The sequence below is a fragment of the Oncorhynchus nerka genome, linkage group LG19, assembly GCF_034236695.1.
Source record: "Oncorhynchus nerka isolate Pitt River linkage group LG19, Oner_Uvic_2.0, whole genome shotgun sequence".
NCBI classification, from domain to species: Eukaryota; Metazoa; Chordata; class Actinopteri; order Salmoniformes; family Salmonidae; genus Oncorhynchus; species Oncorhynchus nerka.
This window is the reverse complement of record NC_088414.1, coordinates 8,193,779-8,214,134: the sequence shown is the minus strand read 5'-3', so window position 1 is coordinate 8,214,134 and position 20,356 is coordinate 8,193,779. Positions and strand designations below refer to the sequence as shown.

The 20,356-nt window shown below is 42.3% G+C and overlaps 1 pseudogene; it reads right to left on the bottom strand.

The window, feature by feature from the left end:
• Positions 1-20,356, bottom strand: part of LOC115147158 (microtubule-associated serine/threonine-protein kinase 1-like) — a 166,558-nt pseudogene that overhangs the window by 123,574 nt on the left and 22,628 nt on the right.

Here is a 20,356-nt window from a genome sequence, read left to right as displayed (position 1 = left end):
AAAACCCTGGATGGAAGACCAAAGATAAGTAGAGCAATCCAGTAGGAGGTGCTGCCCAGCCTTAACCATGGAAACTCATACCTGAAAATGTATATACAAATATTGTGTGTTTCTTATAGGAATTGTCACGTTTAAAAAATATATATATTGATCTATAAGGAAAGCATTTCCATGTAGGAAATTCACCACAATCATGTATTCAATTGTGAATGTCATTTCAGGCATTTAAGTTAACACATACACAAATGTATACCAACTAAAATAATATTTTATGCCATACAAGATTCATATTTGATGTTCATGATTCTTTTCATTATGGGTTGAAAAGGTAGGAAAATACAGCCTCAGCAGCCCAGGCAGGTTATACCACTAATGTCATGCAGCAGACATCAAATCTAAGGCAATAGAGAAATCAAAATGATTCAGAAGAATTCACATTTGTTTCTGTCCATTGTTCTTACAATGTGTGCAGAGATATAGACTAATCGAGGCAGAAGTTTGAGAATACATCAACTGGAAGAGTGGATATTCTGTGGTACAATGACGTAGTCAATCATGATGCAAATCAATGTTCCGCTGTAGAACATTTACCTAAGAACAGAAACATCTTCAGACAACGCAAGACCACAAACACAGCTCTGTGAATAGGTAAGCAGCTCCCACACAGAAAGAGACGCACCCCACACAAACACCCCGTACTGCCAAGTGCCTTCCGGGATCTTAAGCACTTACAAATTCGTAACATATTGTACGAATTGGAATTCCTAACACATCGCACAAATTGCAAAATTATATATATATACACATCTTTTATTTTCAGGACGTAACGTATCATGTGAAATGGATAACGTAGTACAGAATTGTGCACAATTTTCAGAGACCGGTTTCAGTTGGTGAGCACTACTTTCAAAACTACTGCCTGAAATTATGCATCACTAACACAAAATGTAGGAAACTCCTAACTGTGCTCTGCTGTACAGAAGCAACATTCCCTGTCAGAGCCCCACATACAAACACTACTACAGCACCGCTTCTCCACACACACACACCAGTTTCCATTTCCCTATAGCAGTCTTTCTCGGTCTCTCTCTCGGTCTCTCTCTCCTGCTCCCTCCTTCCCTCTTCTCCACACACACACCAGTTTCCATTTCCCTACCTGTAGCCCTCGTCTCCTCAGAATGCTGGACTCGTCCATGCTACAGAGCTCCGGCTTGGGATGCCTCCCTACCGGCGCATAGCCATGCTGTACTGACTGACTAGCTGCCTATAGCAGTCTCTCTCTCGGTCTCTCTCGGTCTCTCTCTCCTGCTCCCTCTTTCCCTCACGCCAACTCTGATCTTAGCAGCTGCTAAACACCAACATCAGAACTTATCTGATTGGAGGGGGGCAGTCAGCTGACACCTCCCTCTCTTGTTCCTCTTCTCGCCCCTCTGTAACTTCAGGACAGTGTGTGTGTGTGTGTGTGTGTGTGTGTGTGTGTGTGTGTGTGTGAGAGAGCGAGAGACAGAGAAGCAGTGTGAGTGAATATGAATAAGTGTGTGGGGGAGAGGGAGTGTGTGTGTGAATGTGAGTGAGTCAGTGCGTGAGGGAGGGGGAGAGAGAAGGGAAGAGAGAGACAGAGGGAGCAAGGGAGGCAGGACTAATTCAGCATTGGGACTGAGGGGCAACTGGGTGCCCTAGCTGTGCCTCAGTCATTTCCACCCGAGCGGAGCAGCCACGCTTTTGTGGCGCCCTAAGTCACTATGAAACGTAAGTAGAGGATATCCTGCCCCGAATTGCTCTCCTCTCTATTCAAACAATACAGTTGGCATCCTGTTCTGACCGCCTGTCCATCGGCAGAGAGCAGCCAGGACTATACGCTAAGTGGCCTCTACTGTTCAGCAGCTTTTAAATGAGTCATTATTCCTACAGTTTCTCTCTCCTGGGCAAAATATATCTGAAGGTCATAGAGAGAAAGATGGAAGAAAAAAAAGAGAGAGATAGAGATTGAGAGAAAGAGAGGGGGACATAGGGTGATGGGGGAGAGAGCGAGAGAAAGGGAGGGGGGTGTAGAAGAGAGATAGGGGACAAGAAGGTGGGGTGAGCAAGAGAGTGTAAAAAATGTATTTTATTTTTTAATTTAAAAAAGAGATTTACAATAATAGTGGTGAGGCACTGCTGCTACAGCTGCCCTGGGACTCCATCCCTCATCGTGATATAATACTGCAAGTGGCTATTGTGGGGCTTTCCTCCAAAACAACCGCGCTGATTATTACCGTGCTGCTATCAAGAACAACTCCACTGCTTCAGTCAACTCCTCTACAACCAATTGTAAGCAGCACATTCTGTAAGTGCATATCCACTGTCAATTTCCGGTGATTTCATGCATTTCCGTCATCTCTTTCCTGGCGGTCTCCGTCATAAGTTACATAAACTCCTAGGTACTCAGCAAGTAACCGACCGAGCCTCTTCTCCAATGCTATACCTCGCCGCCGTCGCAACACCACAGTCGCCCCGCTCTGAATTATTAGCATTTAGATCAATAGGTTGGTTTACGATTGCCATCATGCCAATTCCATCCGGCAATTTCACAGTCAGTTTCAGTCCTGTGTTTTTTTGTTTTTGCTTCTCCACCTCTCTTCCCCCCCCCCCCCCTTCCTCATTTCCATTTGCTGTGACTCTACTCTGTGAATATTAAGTAGCACCCCATACATTCTCCCAGTCTCCAACCAAGCTGAAATGATTTCTGTTATTGAGCATGAATGAGTGACGGCTAGTTGGCTACCTATGGCTGAGGAGAGAGAGAAAAAAAATTGCGTGAAAGGTCAGACAGGTGACTGCCATGTAAACTTTCCCCTTCTCTGACCGTCTGTTGAACAGAGCAGTGTTTCACTGAAGCTGGATGGCCAGTAATTTGTGCTGTCGCTGATGAGGAACAGAGAATTGAAAATGGCAGCCGGCACTGGAATAATCAGACCTGTTTTTGTTTTCTTTCTTAAGCCGTTCAAACCTCCACAGAAGGTGGATTCAAATGCAATTGTCTGGAAATTACTTAATTGACAAAAACGCAAAAGCGGAAGCAACAACTAACTCCCCGGCTATTCAGAGGACCCATATAATAAATCAGCCAGAGTAGAGCCCTATGGGGGGAAGTGAGAATGGCGGGCATTGTGTGAGGATGCCACTACCACTGGCTCTGGGAGAAAGGGGCCCATGGCCACAGGTTTACTTCAACAGGAAGTCCTTGGGAGTTTCTGTATCTCATTTCCTCCTGGCAGGTGGGCAGCTAAGCCCATTTCCTCGAGTGGCGAGGAGGCGAGAACGTAGAAAAGTGGAGGGGGGAGAGGAGAGGGGTTTTGGTGGGAGTACGCCCTTAGAGCCAGCAGTGAGAACTGATTGAGGGACCCAAGGCCTGTGTTACCCCTCTGCCTTGCCTGGGTTTATCGCAGCGAGAGGAGGCCTGCAGATCTAAGCTAAGGCAGGAGGAGGGCCATGGCTTGTGGAGATCGAGAGAGGAGGATAGCGAGAGTGGGAGAAAGACACCCTAATACAGATCATTTACAGTGAAAGCTTAGCCTGACATTATATCTGTGTATACATCCAGTCCTTTGGAGTCAATTCCTCAGTGGGAAAGAAAAGCAGACTTTATGACCTTAAAGAACCAATCCCTCACAATGGAACCAATCCCTCACAATGGAACCAATCCCTCACAATGGAACCAATCCCTCACAATGGAACCAATCCCTCACAATGGAACCAATCCCTCCAATAATACCTGGGGGACCCTCTGGATCCTTTACTTCCTGACAGGTGGGAAGGGTAGGCAACACCAGGAACCCTCAGGGGTGTGTGCTTAGTCCCCTCCTGTACTCCCTGTTCACTCATGACTGCATGGCCAAGCATGACTTCAACACCATTACAACAGCGGTAGACCTGATCACCAACAACGATGAGACAGCTTATAAGGAGGAAGTCGTAAACCTGGAAGTGTGGTGCCAGGACAACAACCTCTCCCTCAACATGATCAAGACAAAAGGAGAAAAAAAAACCCACACAAGTCAGTTTATTCATGCATAGTCACTTTACCCCTACCTACATGTACATATTACATCAATTACCTCAACTAACCTATACTCCAACACATTGACGCGGTACTTTTACCCAGCCTCAATATTTTATTGTTGCTCTTATTTTTTACTTTAGTTAATTTAGTAAATACATCTCTTATTTTTCTTCAAACTGCATTGTTGGTTAAGGGCTTGTAAGTAAGCATTTCACCGTAAGGTCTATATACCTGTTGTATTCGGTGCATGTAACAAATACAATTAGATTGGATTTGAATATGAAAGACGCAAGAAAGTGAAATGCTATTTGCAATTCATCTAAAGTAGAGGTTGCTTTGCAGTTGCGTCTGAGATGTTCAAGAAATAATTGCTAAGATGAAATAAAACTCCCACACTGTGCTTGGAAAGTATTGTTTGTTTATTGTGATTGCATTTTGGCCTTTTAAAACAATACAAAACCGACAACATCACACAAACATCAACCCTGCCCAGACCCACATGCTCACACCCCCATCTCCAGCATCAGCACCTGTTCCCTCTGCTACTGCAAGGCAATCGGTCCCAGAGCTCCAAGTCTAGGTCCAAGAAGCTTCTGAACAGCTTCTACCCCCAAGGCATAAGACTCCTGAACAGCTAATCAAATGGCTACTCAGACTATTTTCACCCACCTATGCTGCTGCTACTCTTATTTTTGTCTCATCAGACCACATGACCTTCTCCCATTCCTCCTTTGGATCATCCAGATGGTCATTGGCAAACTTCAGACGGGCCTGGACATGCGCTGTCTTGAGCAGGGGGACCTTGCGTGCGCTGCAGGATTTTAATCCATGACGGCATAGTGTGTTACTAATGGTTTTCTTTGAGACTGTGGTCCCAGCTCTCTTCAGGTCATTGACCAGGTTCTGCTGTGTAGTTCTGGGCTGATCCCTCACCTTCCTCATGATGCCCCACGAGGTGAGATCTTGCATAGAGCCCCAGCCCGAGGGTGATTGACCGTCATCTTGAACTTCTTCCATTTTCGAATACTTGCGCCAACAGTTGTTGCCTTCTCACCAAGCTGCTTGCCTATTGTCCTGTAGCCCATCCCAGCCTTGTGCAGGTCTACAATGTTATCCCTGATGTCTTTACACAGCTCTCTGGTCTTGGCCATTGTGAAGAGGTTGGAGTCTGTTTGATTGAGTGTGTGGACAGGTGTCTTTTATACAGGTAACGAGTTCAAACAGGTGCAGTTAATACAGGTAATGAGTGGAGAACAGGAAGGCTTCTTAAATAAAAACTAACAGGTCTGTGAGAGCCAGAATTCTTATTGGTTGGTAGGTGATCAAATACTTATGTCATGCAATAAAATGCAAATTAATTACTTAAAAATCATACAATGGGATTTTCTGGATTTTTGTTTTAGATTCCGTCTCTCACAGATCTTAATTATCGTTTTTTGTTTTTTATCCATCATTTTTTGGGGGGGGGTATTTTCTTAAAACTGCATAGTTGGTTAAGGACCTGTAAGTAATCATTTCACTGTAAGGGATACACCTGTTGTATTCAGCGCATGTGACAAATAACATTTGATTTGATTCTCTGCCACATGGCCTCAAACAGCACCATTTTGTCCATCGCCACTTTCAACATTTAGATAATAAACCATTTGACCTATTGTGTTAACGGCGGAGGATTGGTTGATTTCCAGTTTTCAAAGTATACTTATTTTTTTTTGACGATTGCCGAAAAAAGTATTGTCCAACCCATTGGGTTTCTGAGTTTTATTTGCCCATATAAAGTCTTAGGGCCGCGTATACTTTTTTAAAGAATGTCTTCGTGGGTTAATTGGTATTACAGAGAATAAGTATAACAACTTTAGCAGCCATGCCATTCTGAAGAGGTTAATTCTACCTGTTGGATTTATGGCTATATTGTTCCATTTAATTAGTTCTGCTTTCATACTGTTGAGTAATCGGATAGTTATCTTTACATATTCGTTTTTATGTCGTCACTTCAGCATCCTAAGTATGATCTTTTTTGTAGTACACTTAAAAGGATTGATGTCAGGAGTTATTTTTCTTTTTACTGAGATTTTAGACTTCTGAAAAAAAAAAAATCAATATTGGTCAGGTATATCAGGAGATCTGCAAATAATGACACGAGTTACATTTGGGTACTGACTAATTCTTTCTGCAAGCGGTTCAATTGCCAATGCAAATAGGAGGGGGGAGAGAAGACATTCCAAACTTGTGCCCCTTTCTTTAGGAAATGTATATAATATTTGTATAAAAAGTATTAATTCCTGTTTTCATGCTGCTGTTTTCATTTGGATTCATATCAATTTTTTAATGAAGCTTTTAAAATTGTCATTATTCTTGTTGTTGTTTCTAACAAACGCATCTGTATTTTTATATTTTACGATTATAAACTGATTTGGATGTTTACCAGGTTTATTTCGGCATCCATTTTGCATTTCAGCAAATGATTTGACCTTCATTAGAGTATTGAAAGGCCAAGGCGTAAGCTTAATACACACGTGTCTTCTCATTTTAACAATGTGGTACACAAACATATTCACACAAAGCACCTCAAGGTTGAAATAAATCATAGACAACCTTCTTGTTCTCTATTACCCTTTCTGGCTAAAAGTACATCGGTTGGTGTCAGAAGTTGAGACCAGGAGGTCTATGTTATGTTCTTTGATAAATGCATTCAACATATGAAACAGACTGTCAGTTTGAGTCCGCCAGGGAATCCTCCAGGAGTCACCTACAGACTGTGATACCAGTCTTTTCATTTCATATTCTTTCACAAAAAGGGAAACAATGTCACATTGCGGCTTAATATTATATTACAGTCCCTAAACAGAGAAATGTCATACCCTGCAGTTTGACAGGAATCTGATATCGCAAACTGCAGCCACTTCATCAAGACTGACAGTTGTTCATTTACACCACGCCCTCTGTGCATGTGTGTACACACAGTGACATGTCACATGACAGTAATGTATCTAAGATTACTGGATATGTGAGATCATTGGCTTGATACGACCTTGGAAGGTGATCTTGAGAATAGGACTAAAAGGACAGGGGAGGACATGTGAGAATAGGACTAAAAGGACATGTGAGAATAGGACTAAAAGGACAGGGGAGGACATGTGAGAATAGGACTAAAAGGACAGGGGAGGACATGTGAGGAATAGGACTAAAAGGACAGGGGAGGACATGTGAGAATAGGACTAAAAGGACAGGGGAGGACATGTGAGAATAGGACTAAAAGGACAGGGGAGGACATGTGTATACAAGCATTCAACAACAACACACACACACAAGTAGCTGCACTCGATGTGAATATGAACATGGTTCATAGTGCTTTTACTGTAGGAAAGAAAGGAACTATAAAAACACGCTAGTGTTCCTTCACATTGGCATTATTCCTCGCTGTCTGGCTAAAAGTAAGTACAGTTGGTGTCAGAAGTGGGAAAGCATGTACACAAACACTAAACAAAGCACACCTTGGACTCTCCTGTCGTCCAATCTGTCTAACCTCAGCACGGACATCACCTCTGCAGACCCAATGCAGCTGAAACGAGAGAAACGCTATCTCCAAAGGACATCAGTGACCGCAATAAAGAAGGGGAATTGGAGTCCACAAAGCCACAACATCAGGATTATGACAATCTTACAAATCAGGCCAGGACAAACGTATTGATTTACTGTCAAACCTACTCATAGTCAAAAGAGATGTGCCATGCGAAAAGGGAAAGAGACCCGCACACCCGGGGGGCATGACAGAAAAGCGTGAAGGACGAGAAAAGAGAGAAAGCAATAACAGCCGACCTGCAAGGCATGGAGCATGGCATGGTTGATAGAGGGAGATAAGTCGTTGCGCTGGCACTGGGGGGGATGGAAGGTGATGAGGATGGGCCAGACTTTGAGAGTAGGGGGCCAAAATTCTAGTGTGGCTTTAAGAACATGACGACTTAGGCTGCATTTCGACAGGCAGCCCAATTCCGATATTATTTTTCACTGATTTGACCAATTAGATCAGCGCTGCTAAAGATCTGATGTAAAGAGAGCTGATGGGATTGGTCAAAATACCAATTAGTGGAAAGAATATCAGAACTGGACTGCCTGTCTAAACACAGCCTTTCAGTCTGACGTCCCCAGACAACAATCGAGAAGGAATATAACCTACTGAAAGCCAATACCACGCACCACTGATTATTCAACTAGTGAATAACAAGGAACCACTGTGGATGGAATGCATAAAAATGATTGCGTTAATTGCCATATTTCACAGTAAACTCTGGAATATTTTACAGAATTGATGCAAAATCCAGCTCTTGGTAGGAGATCTGCCTTGTAATGAATAACAACCAGAACCCACTGGGAAACAGATGTTTGAATACAAAACGTAGAGGATAGCATGAGGATTTGCCTTCTAACATCATTGCTGTACAATAACCATACTGAGTAGGGAAAATGTATGTTAATTATTCAGCACAAGTCATCATCATTATCACACATTCCAATAATCTCCCAAACTGAATCAAAAGAGACCAAATCAACCTCCTCCTAAAACACGAATAGGTTATGCTTTTGACGTCTCTCAATCTGCTCACATTACATTGTCTCAGACACCAAAATGCTGCCAGACACCTTGCTGAACTTCTCAAATGAGAACTTCAAACTCCGATGACCCTTTCGAGAAGTAGTTGTGTGTGTTCTAATGATTCTGATCATTTATATTCTCCTCTGAAATGTTCATATTTCAGCACGAGATTCATGGGCCAAAGCACATTATAAAGATAGACATTAGATACATCATATATGGCTCAGAGATGGGCTGCCCTAACAGGATCTGCCAATAGAACGGAATATGATTATGAGAAGGATGTTGTGTTTTCACATATAAAAATTGTGCAACAAAATAGTCCCTGGGGCCAGACAGTCCGATGCTGCAGTGACATTTTAATTTGATGGAACAAAGACATCTCAACTTTAGCAAGACAACCGCGGGTCACATGGTGTCAGCGATTGTGATAGCTAACGGATACATCCTGCTGTCACAGGGACACACATGATTCAGGTTCATTCTGGAGGGAACGATGGCATAAACTCATCCAAATGAATTGAGAGGAATTACCTAGTGTGTTCAGTCGGTGCAGAACGATCTGTATCAGTTACTTTTCGTACCAGATGGGTGAGTTTGGGTGAAACCCTAGCTGTCATTCAAGTCCCCAAAACTCAAGATGCCTTCCATTTGGGAACACACATTCTAATCTACCTCTACTGATCCAGTTAACTCCTTGAGTACACATTTTATATCCCCCAAAAGGAACTTGGTTAATAACATTTCCTACTCTTCCAATTTTGTGATCTGGAATTCTGTAGCAATGATCCACAATCATCTGCCCCCCCCAAGAAATCCATCTCTGGTGCAACAAGTTGTGCATGGTCCCTGACAAACAAAAGACCAACCAAAGAAACAAAAACGTCCCTGGCAACAAACCAAACCATTCAGAGCCTAGCAACCATTATGTTTGTCTCTCTCAATATACTGTTTTCCCAAGGTCAAATATGTACCACAACTCTATAAATGGTGTTCCCCTGAAAATGTTCAAATACACCACTATCTGCTCCAAAATATGCTATTAGGATGTGGTCATGCGTCAGCGAGTCAACGTATGTCCACGCCTGGCTGTCCGTAAGCGGTGGCGAGCAGCATTGAATTTCTTCAGGGAGGCTAGATAGACATGGAGGCATTTCCAACAGACCGAAAAAGGATCACCGTTACCATCCGTTGTGTCGTGGACTGATACCAAGCTAGACACAAATCAGACAACAAATACTCGCACACAAACATATAAAGATGCCCACGTAAACATGCGCATACACACACACATACACATATACTCTCACATGCCTGCACAAACTCACAGAAAATGTGCAACCCATGAGAGACAATAGATGAAAATGTGGCGCCTCTCTCGGCCCAGTGTAATGACTGTTTGTGCCTTATTGACCCTGGTCTCTGCAATAACTAATTTCAATCAGCCCTCGCTATATGGGGTCTGTTTACAGGGTCTGAGGAGAAGCTAATAAGATGTGGCAGCCTCCAGAGAGGCTCTCCACCCACATCTTCACACTCACCTTAGGGGATGAGGGCCTTATGGGGACTTTCTGAAGACCAGACAACACAGGGTTCAGACTTTCTGGAACTAGACTTTATTTATTTATTTTTTATTTAACTAGGCAAGTCAGTTAAGAACAAATTCTTATTTACAATGACAGCCTACCCCGGCCAAACCCAAACCCGGATGACGCTGGGGAAATAGTTTGCCGCCCTATGGGAATCCCAATTACGGCCGGTTGCGATACAGCCTGGAATCGAACCAGGGTCTGTACTGATGCTTCTAGCACTGAGATGCAGTGCCTTAGACCACTGCGCCACTCGGGAGCCCCTGATAATATGGGATTTAGTCTTTTCTGGGGACCAGACAACATGGGGACCTGATAATATGGAGATCTGACTGTATGGGGACAAGACACTATGGGAACCAACACACCTGATGGACTGATGATTAAGCTGTTTGGTCACCAGTAACCAGGATTGGGAAACTATATTATGAGAGCCAAACATTCCGATCTGAAATGGAGACCTCACTCTGATCTTATGGATTCAATGTCTTTGGGTAAAGTCCTATTGAACTTTTACTCAATATCATCATTTTTGTCATTGATTATTGGAGATTGCACATGCCTTACCTTGCCCCAGACACAAAGGTTGTTAGTATGTCCGTGTGTCAAATACTTTGTCTGATCATATGTTGATATAAACAGCAGTGGGAAGAAAGGTCATTCCTAAAGATAAGAGGTATCCTGTGCGTATGATCATGAATATAAATACAAATATAGGAGTGTGAAAAGATCAAATAGTGTATGAATACTCTTTCAATTCATATACATTGAGAATACTATATTAGTTTTTTCCCCCCACAATACATTGTAGATTGAAGAAGCACATTGATTCTGATTCACAAATACTAAATGTGTCCACAGTAAGACAATGTGGATCAAACTCAAAACAGCACAAGTGGCTCCCTCCAGTGTAGAGAAATATTCAGCACGTTTAACATGGTCTCCGCTGTCTGTAATGCAGCACGGTAAATTGTTTCGCTTACAGAAACATCCACACAGATTAGATAGGATTCGCTCAATCAAGCCTTCTCGGAATCTCCACGTCCAGATGACAGCAAATCTGATTACATGATTTGGGATTTGTAATTTTTTTTTTTTTTTTTAAATACAATGACTGAAAACGGTTTTCCAAATGTCTGGTTTTCTCCCTTGTTTAAGCACCTTGATTGGAAAGCAAGGTAGAGACAGTACACACCTTCTCATTTGTCCAGGTAAATAAACACAAAAAGATAAAACCTCTGGACTGGAATGAGATCTCATAGATGGACATAATTGGCTTAGCTTCAACTTTCAATTACGTTTCACTCGTTTGAAATGGGATGGGACGATATCATTTCCCCATCAAAAGGAAATCTGGGCTTGCTATCGCTTTTGTTATCTGAAAGAATACAGGAGAGATGGGTGATGTCTGACTTAAAGGCTCTTTGATGCTCAAGGTCAAAGTGAGACTAGTCACTGGTGACTGGCATTTCAGACTGAGGGATTAGACTATATCTGGTCCAATCAAGATCTCAGACAGATATCCATCACAGAATCATGTTATTTTTCTGAAATCATCATAGATTGCGTACTGTTTGTTTATAATCAAGGACCTGAACATTACGGCTCTGACGAAATATTAATCACTACTACTTTGAGATAAAGGTCAAACAAATGTTGTTTACCATTTTTACTGATTGGCGTTTCTTTGCTGAGTATTCACTGTACCGTCATGAGGAGTGTCTTGCTATGCAAAAAAAATATGGCTTAAAATATGGCGATAATAAATGTAAATGTCTGATTAATACGCCAATCAAATATCTGATTAACAATATACTGGTCTCAACATCAAAGCAGGGGGGTACAAATAATGTGGTAGTGGAATCATGGGAGGTCATTAACAGGATGTACTTCTCACCAGACTAGAGGTGAGAGAGGGGGCTGACTTCCCCAAGGTGGTGGAGCGCATCCGCACCAGGTTGGAGTTCTCCGAGGGGGTCTGCCATGCCTGGTGGGGGGACACATAGGGCAGCAGGTACTTTCCTATAGGACAAGACACAATGGTAGTTACATTATAGAGAGCAGATCATTTCCTGTACAAGACAGACAACAGTAGTTAAACTACAGACAGACGTATAGGAGCAAGTACAGTAATATACAGTGGGGCAAAAAAGTATTTAGTCAGCCACCAATTGTGCAAGTTCTCCCACTTAAAAAGATGAGGACTGTAATTTTCATCATAGGTACACTTCAACTATGACAGACAAAATGAGAATTTTTTTTTCCAGAAAATCACATTGTAGGATACTTTTTTGCCCCACTGTATGCATATTATGAGAAAAGTACAAATAAAAAGAGAAAAAGAAAGCTGTTGATATTGTGCTTTATCTTTATTTTAAATATTGACTGATTAATTGACTGATTTTATTTTGGGTGTTAAAAAGACCAGCGATACATTCACGACGTGAGGATACCGGTTGCCTACTCACACCATTTGCACAGATAAATGGATATCAATGCAAATTCATACCATAACAAATGACATTGAGTGCTTCACAGAAATGAACTAATCCCGTCCTCCTCCTCTCCTTAAGAGAAACAGAGCTGAAGCCCCTAAGACGGCATGGGCTCACACGGGGCATGAGGCAGCAGTGAAAGTTAATTCACTTATAAGACCAGAGACGCTACAGTACAGGGCATGTTGATGAGTTTCCTACGTTGAATCCTAAGATTAACAAGCTCTTAACAACAAATACATATTTTTCAGGGCAAATATTTCCCCAATAGTGGTCTCCCAGTAAAATGGTCATGGTCATTCGGATTGGGTGCGCGCAGCATTTGGGTGCGTGCAGCATTTACCGTGATATGGCCTCCGCAAAAGTCAGGGCATTCATACTTCCTGCGCGTCGCCAAGCAGCGCAGAGCCGTTGTGAAGGAAGTTGTCAAGGAAGTCAGTTTGTGTTTATACAGGACCTCCCGCCCCCACCTACCGTCAACCAATCATATAAAGTGCTGAGCTATAGGGAGTCCTCTGCATTGTTACAACATTTGAAAGGAGCACGGCGATGCGGTACGGAGCTCAATTCGGTCTCTGAAGTACCTCCGGCGCCACCGACCACATTTTTGGATTATGCATGAATTGACTCAGTCTCTAGATGGCAGTAGGTCCACAGGTGCTAAGATTCAACCACATTTTGTTCAGTTATGAAATCAGCCATGCAGTTTAGAGCCCCTCTAGGTTTTATTATCCATAAAACCTAGAGGTCAAACAGGGAAATGGTTCCAATAGTTTTTCCACCATTCATTTTTCCCCATAGGGAATTTTAGAAACATAAAATAAGGGCTGGGTTTCGTGTGGTCATCGCTAGCTGACACCTTTGCAAACAGTTTTAAAGTTTGCACAAGACAGTTCACAGAAATTTAAAGAAATGTTGCCAATGGGTATTATGACTCAATGTGGTACTCTATAGAGCCCAAATAATGTTGTGTGTGTGCGTGCAGTCTGGATTATCGTGTCACATTGAGGCTCCTAGCAGTCATTTAAAAAGATATCTATTTTTTAATTCTCCCTAAAATCGTGTGTCACCCTCTTCTCATCATCCCTCTTATCCCCTCTAGACTTTCATGTGTGTGTATATATTTCCATTTCCTGTTGAAGGAAGCACGGCAAGTCAACAGTCAATATGAGAGAATTAACTGCCTTGGTGGAGACGATGAGTGAAAAGGAGGAGCGGAGGAAGAGAGACATTCCTCTCACCTCGATTTGACCTAATGTGTTTAGTAGCAGAACTCTGGTCCTGAGGGGCTGCAGTGTCAGCTGGTTTTGGTCCTTGATCTTTCCTTTTGATCAGAGACTGATTGAGACCTTGGTACTATGGTGTGTGGACTCTGGTAAACCAATAACAGCTGATTAATCAAATGCCAGGGGGCAAGAATGTCAGCATGTCGCTCTGAATGGGAGTCTGTTGGATGACTGGTATGATGTAGTTGTTGAGCAGCTTCACTGCAAGTGTATCGTATGTTTCAGATATTCCATTTTAAACAATGAAATAAGAACGTCCGCATGTGTTGCCTTCAAGGGACTGGAGTTCGATGAGACCTTGTGATTTGTAATGTACATTGCCTTCTGAAACTATTCACAACCCTTGACTTTTTCCACATTTTATTGTGTTACAGCCTGAATTTAAAATGGATTAAATTGAGATTTTCTTTTGTCCCTGGCCTGCACACAATACCCCATAATGTGGAATTATGTTTTCTAAAGTTTTACAAATGAATTGCAAATGAAAATCTGAAATGTTTTGTGTCGATAGGTATTCACAACCCCTTTGTTAAACAAGTTCAAGATACTAAGTCACAAATTGCATCGACTCATTTGGTTGCAATAATAGTGTTTAACGTGATTACCTCATCTCTGTACACCACACATACAGATAATCGTAAGGTCCCTCAGCAGAGCAGTGCATTTCTAACACAGATCCAACCACAAAGACCAGGGAGGTTTTCCAATGCCTCACAAGGAAGGGCACCTATTGGTTTGAATATCCCTTTGAGCACGGTGAAGTTATTACACTGAACTAAAATATAAAACGCAACATGTAAAGTGTTGGTACCATGTTTCACGAGCTGAAATAAAAGATCCCAGAAATGTTCCATACACACATAAAAATGTATTTCTCTCAAATGTTGAGTTCAAATTAGTTTACATCCCCATTAGTGAGCATTTCTCTTTTGCCATGATAATCCATTCACCTGACAGGTGTGGCTTATCAAGAAGCTAATCAACATGATGTTTACACAGGTGCACCTTATGCAACACATTGTGAACAGAGTGCCCCATGGTGGCACTTGGGTTATAGTATGGGCAGGCATAAAATACAGACAATGAACACAATTGCCTTTTATCGATGGCAATTTGAATGCACAGAGACACTGTGATGAGATCCTGAGGCCCATTGTCGTATCAATTCATCCACCGCCATCACCTCATGTTTCAGCATGATAATGAAAAGCCCCATATCGCAAGGACCTGTACACAATTCCAGGAAGCTGAAAATGTCCCAGTTCTTCCATGGCCTGCATACTCACTAGACGTGTATGATGAATGGCACGACAATGGGCCTCATGATCTCATCACGGTATTGCTGTGCATTCAAATTGCCATACACATGCATAATGCACAGGGACATTACACATGCATGAGCCTTGCATTACCAAAACGTCCTGCTTTTCGATTGGGCCTTTCCTCATGCATTTCAAAGAGGCTGACGGAAATGTGATGTTGAAGAGGATTCTCATCCAACTCCGTGTATGGTGACCTCCCAGCACAAAAGCACTTAACTTCAGGTAGGGTTAGGGGGGGTAATTTCTCTGTTATTAAACCTAGGGAACATCACTTTGTGTGTGTGTGTCTTACAGTCACCAATATTTTCCCTTCTCCATCGATGCCTTTTCCCTCTGCAACATCTACCTCGTCACTAAGAAATAGGACACGCCTCAGTAAAAGAAAACATCCTCTGCTTTTCTACCGGCATCCTGTTTAGTAGGTAAAAGTCGATTCACATCTTTTTGAAACTCAGAGGCACAACCTGAACTTATCTAATGAGAACAAAGATTGTTGTTTCCCCTTTTATCCTACAGTGTGCCCTCCTGAACATGACCCCCGCTGTTCTATGACACGCCTCCTCCCCATCCGGTGCCTTGCTGTAAGGCCTGGAGGGTCAGACGGTAAAACAGGATGACACACAGAGACAGGAAGGAAAACGATGATCCGGAGATGGCTTCCTCATCAGCACTCATCACACACCAGCCAGGAGAGTAAATCCCTAATTAGTGCCCCGGTCGGAGCACAGCTCCAGGTCACCCCTCACCACATTATTAAACTGGGTAAATCAAGATGTAGCCTAGGCCTATTCACAATAGAGGCGAATGCATATTCAATACAACTGTGTGCATACATTGAGTTATTTCATGGGACACCAGATGAAAAGCAATCTGTTTCCCTACCATTTGGGACTCATTTTAATCGTACTGATCAACAACATTTGCATAGAAGCAGCAATCTTTCCTTTTATAAAAGTGTGCACTGTCTCTTTAAGATCCATGACGTCATTCACTAACAGTCAGTTCATGCTAAAGCACATATGCAAATGATTGAGAGAGACCGGAGGCTGGGAGACAAAGTGAATGAATGACATTTTGTGACAAACAGCTTTGAAATCAGCAACATTTTTGCATTAAGGTTGGCATATGATCACAAACAAGGTACTAGGGTAGGGAATTGATGTTAGCTTCAGCTGTATGCTAGCAAGGAAAGGTAGCCTACGAAGCTGGAAGCTACCAGTATCTTCATTGTAAAGTGTTCTTGCCTGTAATGGACATGGTTTTGCGAACAGTAATTAACACATTCAACTTTTCATGTTGCATTATTCAAGTGTGTTAAACTTCTGTGCAGCATGAGTGGCGATGCAGCCCTGACTCCCAGTGAGTGCAGTGGTTCCTCGGGACAGGCTAGAGCTGGGAATAAGTAAGTGGAGCAGGCCAGATGCTCTCAAACTATAAGGGGACATCAGCTACACTGATAGGCAGACATGCATGTTTTATTTATTTAACCTTTATTTAACTAGGCAAGTCAGTGAAGAACAAATTCTTATTTTACAATGTCCGCCTACCCCGGCCAAACCCACCCCTAACCCGGACGACGCTGGGCCAATTGTGCGCCGTCCTATGGGACTCCTGATCACGGCCGGTTGTGATACAGCCTGGGATTGAAGTAGGGTCTGTAGTGATGCCTCTAGCACTGAGATGCAGTGCCTTAAACCGCTGCGCCACCACTTAAGTCAGTAGGTACAGAGGTTTCGGTATATCATGTAACACTAGTGTGCGTGCATGCATATATATATATATATATATATATATATATATATATATATATATATATATATATATATATATATATATATATTATTGTGTTTCTGCATATGCGTGTGTGTACCCTGCATGTGCACCTGCAGGGCCCGGCCCTGTGGTTATTACCTGTGAGAGCGCTCCCTAGGCTCCCCCTACGGAGGTTCATGCCGTCCTCACAGAGTGGTCTCTTGAATTTGAGGGCGAGGCCCACGCCGTGGATGACCTCCGGGTTGGTGGACTTGCGGAAGGGCATGGACGGAGGGTACAGGATGTTATCCAACTGCAGGAGAGGAGGACAGATGGTGGTTAAGGCGGACGTTGGTGAACATGTTTTACTTGGTTCTGTATCACTCAAGCCTGATTAGAGATCACTTGTGCGAGCAGCCAACCATACAGTACAGTTACGGTGCTGAATTATCATGCAAGCAATACAATCCAACGACACAACGATGGTAGAGATGACGAACATCACAAATAGCCGCCCAGTGAGAGTACAATGTGAGTACAGTTGCTGCACTGTAAAAAAAAAAAAAAAAAAACTCTGTACATGATCAAATCCTTGTGTACACAAACACTGTAATATGTGTTGCATTGCACACTTAGGGAAAATGTTGCATCATCCTTGTAAAACCTATTGATGAGTAAATGTGATGTCAATAATAGCTACAGTGGTTAGCTAGCTTGGAGAAGGTATTTAGTGTTGAGTGCCAGTGAGTCAGTGATAATAATAATAAGTCATTGATAATAATCCAATTTAATTTCAGTATATTCGGAAAGTATTAAGACCCCTTAAATTTTTCCACATTGTTACGTTACAGCCTTGTTCTAAAATGGATTAAAATAGTCCCCCTCCACCCCTCAATCTACACAATACCCCATAATGACAAAGCAAAACAGGATTGGCTTCGGGACAAGTCTCTGAATGTCCTAGAGTGGCCCAGTCAGATCCCGGACTTTGTAAATGTAATATTCTGTAAAAAAAAAAAACTTTTAATACATTTACAAAGTCCGGGATCTGACTGGGCCACTCTAGGACATTCAAAGACTTGTCCCGAAGCCACTCCTGTGTTGTCTTGGCTGTGTGCTTAGGGTCGTTGTCCTGTTGGAAGGTGAACCTTCACCCCAGTCTGAGATCCTGAGCGCTCTGGAGCAGGTTTTCATCAAGGATCTATCTGTACTTTGTCTGTTCATCTTTCCCTCGAGCCTGCCTAGTCTCACAGTCCCTGCCACTGAAAAACATCCTCACAGCATGATGCTGCCACCACCATGCTTCACCGTAGGGATGGTGCCAGGTTGCTTCCAGACGTGATACTGGGCTTTCAGGTCAAAGAGCTCAATATTGGTTTCATCAGACCAGAGAATCTGGTTTCTCATGGTCAGAGTCCTTTAGGTGCCTTTTAGCAAACTCCAAGCGAGCGGTCATGTGCCTTTTACTGAGGAGTGGGTTCCGTCTGGCCACTCTACCATAAAAGGCCTGATTGGTGGAGTACTGCAGAGATGGTTGTCCTTCTGGAATGTTCTCCCATCTCCACAGAGGAACTCTGTCAGAGTGACCATCGGGTTCTTGGTCACTTCCCTGGTCAACGGCCTTCTCCCCAGATTGCTCAAACTGGCCGGGCAGCCAGCTCTAGGAAGGGTCTCGGTGGTTCCAAACTCCTATTTATGAACAATGGAGGCCACTGTGTTCTTGGGGAACTTCAATGCAGCAGAAATGTTTTGGTATCCTTCCCCAGATCTGTGCCTCGACACAATCCTCTCTCGGAGTTCTATGGACAATTCCTATGACCTTCGACCTCCCCAAAAATGTATGCAATTGCAAAACATGTTGGTATCTCATTCATTACGGCGGTGAATCAATCAATAAGGGCTGACCCCAATTAGTCGACTGGTCGATTGTCGCCCAATAGCGGAAGCTTTTTTTTGTCGAGCAGTAGCAAATATATATATACAGTATCAGTCAAAAGTTTAGACACAAGTAATCATTCAAGGGTTTTCCTTTATTTTTACTATTTTATACATTGTAGAATAGTGAAGACATCAAAAACATGAAATAACACATGAAATCATGTAGTAAGCAAAAAAGTGTTGAACAATTAAAAATATATTTTATATTTGAGGTTCTTCAAAGTAGCCACCCTTTGCCTTGACAGCTTTGCACACTCTTGGCATTCTCTCAACCAGCTTCAAAAGTTAGTCACTTAGAATGCATTTCAATTAACAGGTGTGTCTTGTTAAAAAATAATTTGTGGAATTTCTTTCCTTCTTAATGCATTTGAGCCTATCAGTTGTGTTGTGATAAGGTAATTTTTGTAATTCTTATTAGGATCCACATTAGCTAATCTTCCTGGGGTCCAACACCAATTAACATGACATTACAAACAACCACAACCAAGACTTGACAAACATTCAACAAGTAGGCAATACAGAGAGGTATTTAAATTGACAGGAAACACATTTAACATTCAGTTGATGCTTTCTATTGGTTGTTCAGTCATATTGTCTACCACATTAGATGTTCTTTCATTTTTTTCTAGAAGGTGGATTTACTTTTTGCCTGAGAAATATGGATTGGTAAAAAGTTCGATTCAGCTATAGCTCTATATAAAACTGTAGATTTAAGGTGATTTGTCCTTGTTTTCGATGACTTGAATTTGCCTGTCTGGTCCGGTGGTTATGCGTGTTGCTAGTATGTACTAATTAGACTGAAAAATACTGCTTTTTTGGGTGATTTTTTAATACATCATTCCTAAAGAAAATCAGAAGACTAGATAGTAATTTGTTTTCAACGTGAAGCCATGAGAGATTCTCATGCATTTGACTAATATTCATTCAGATAGACCAATGAAGAGGTAATCTGGCAGCCCTGTTTTGAGCCATTTGGAGCGTTTTAAAATCTTTCTTTGCTGCAGATGAACATATAACTGGACAGTACTCTAAGTGTGATAGGACCAGGGATTGAATCACCTGATTCAGAGTGCTAGATGTTACATGCGGTTGAAGTCGGAAGTTGACATACAGTTAGGTTGAACTATGGTTTTGGCAAGTCTGTTAGTAGATGTCCTATGTGCATGACACATGTAATTCTTCCAACAATGGTTTACAGACAGATTATTTATTGTATCACAATTCCAGTGGGTCAGACGTTTACATACACTTAAGTTGACTGTGCCTTTAAACAGCTTGGAAAATTCCAGAAAATTATGTCATGGCTTTAGAAGCTTCTGATAGGCTAATTGACATCAT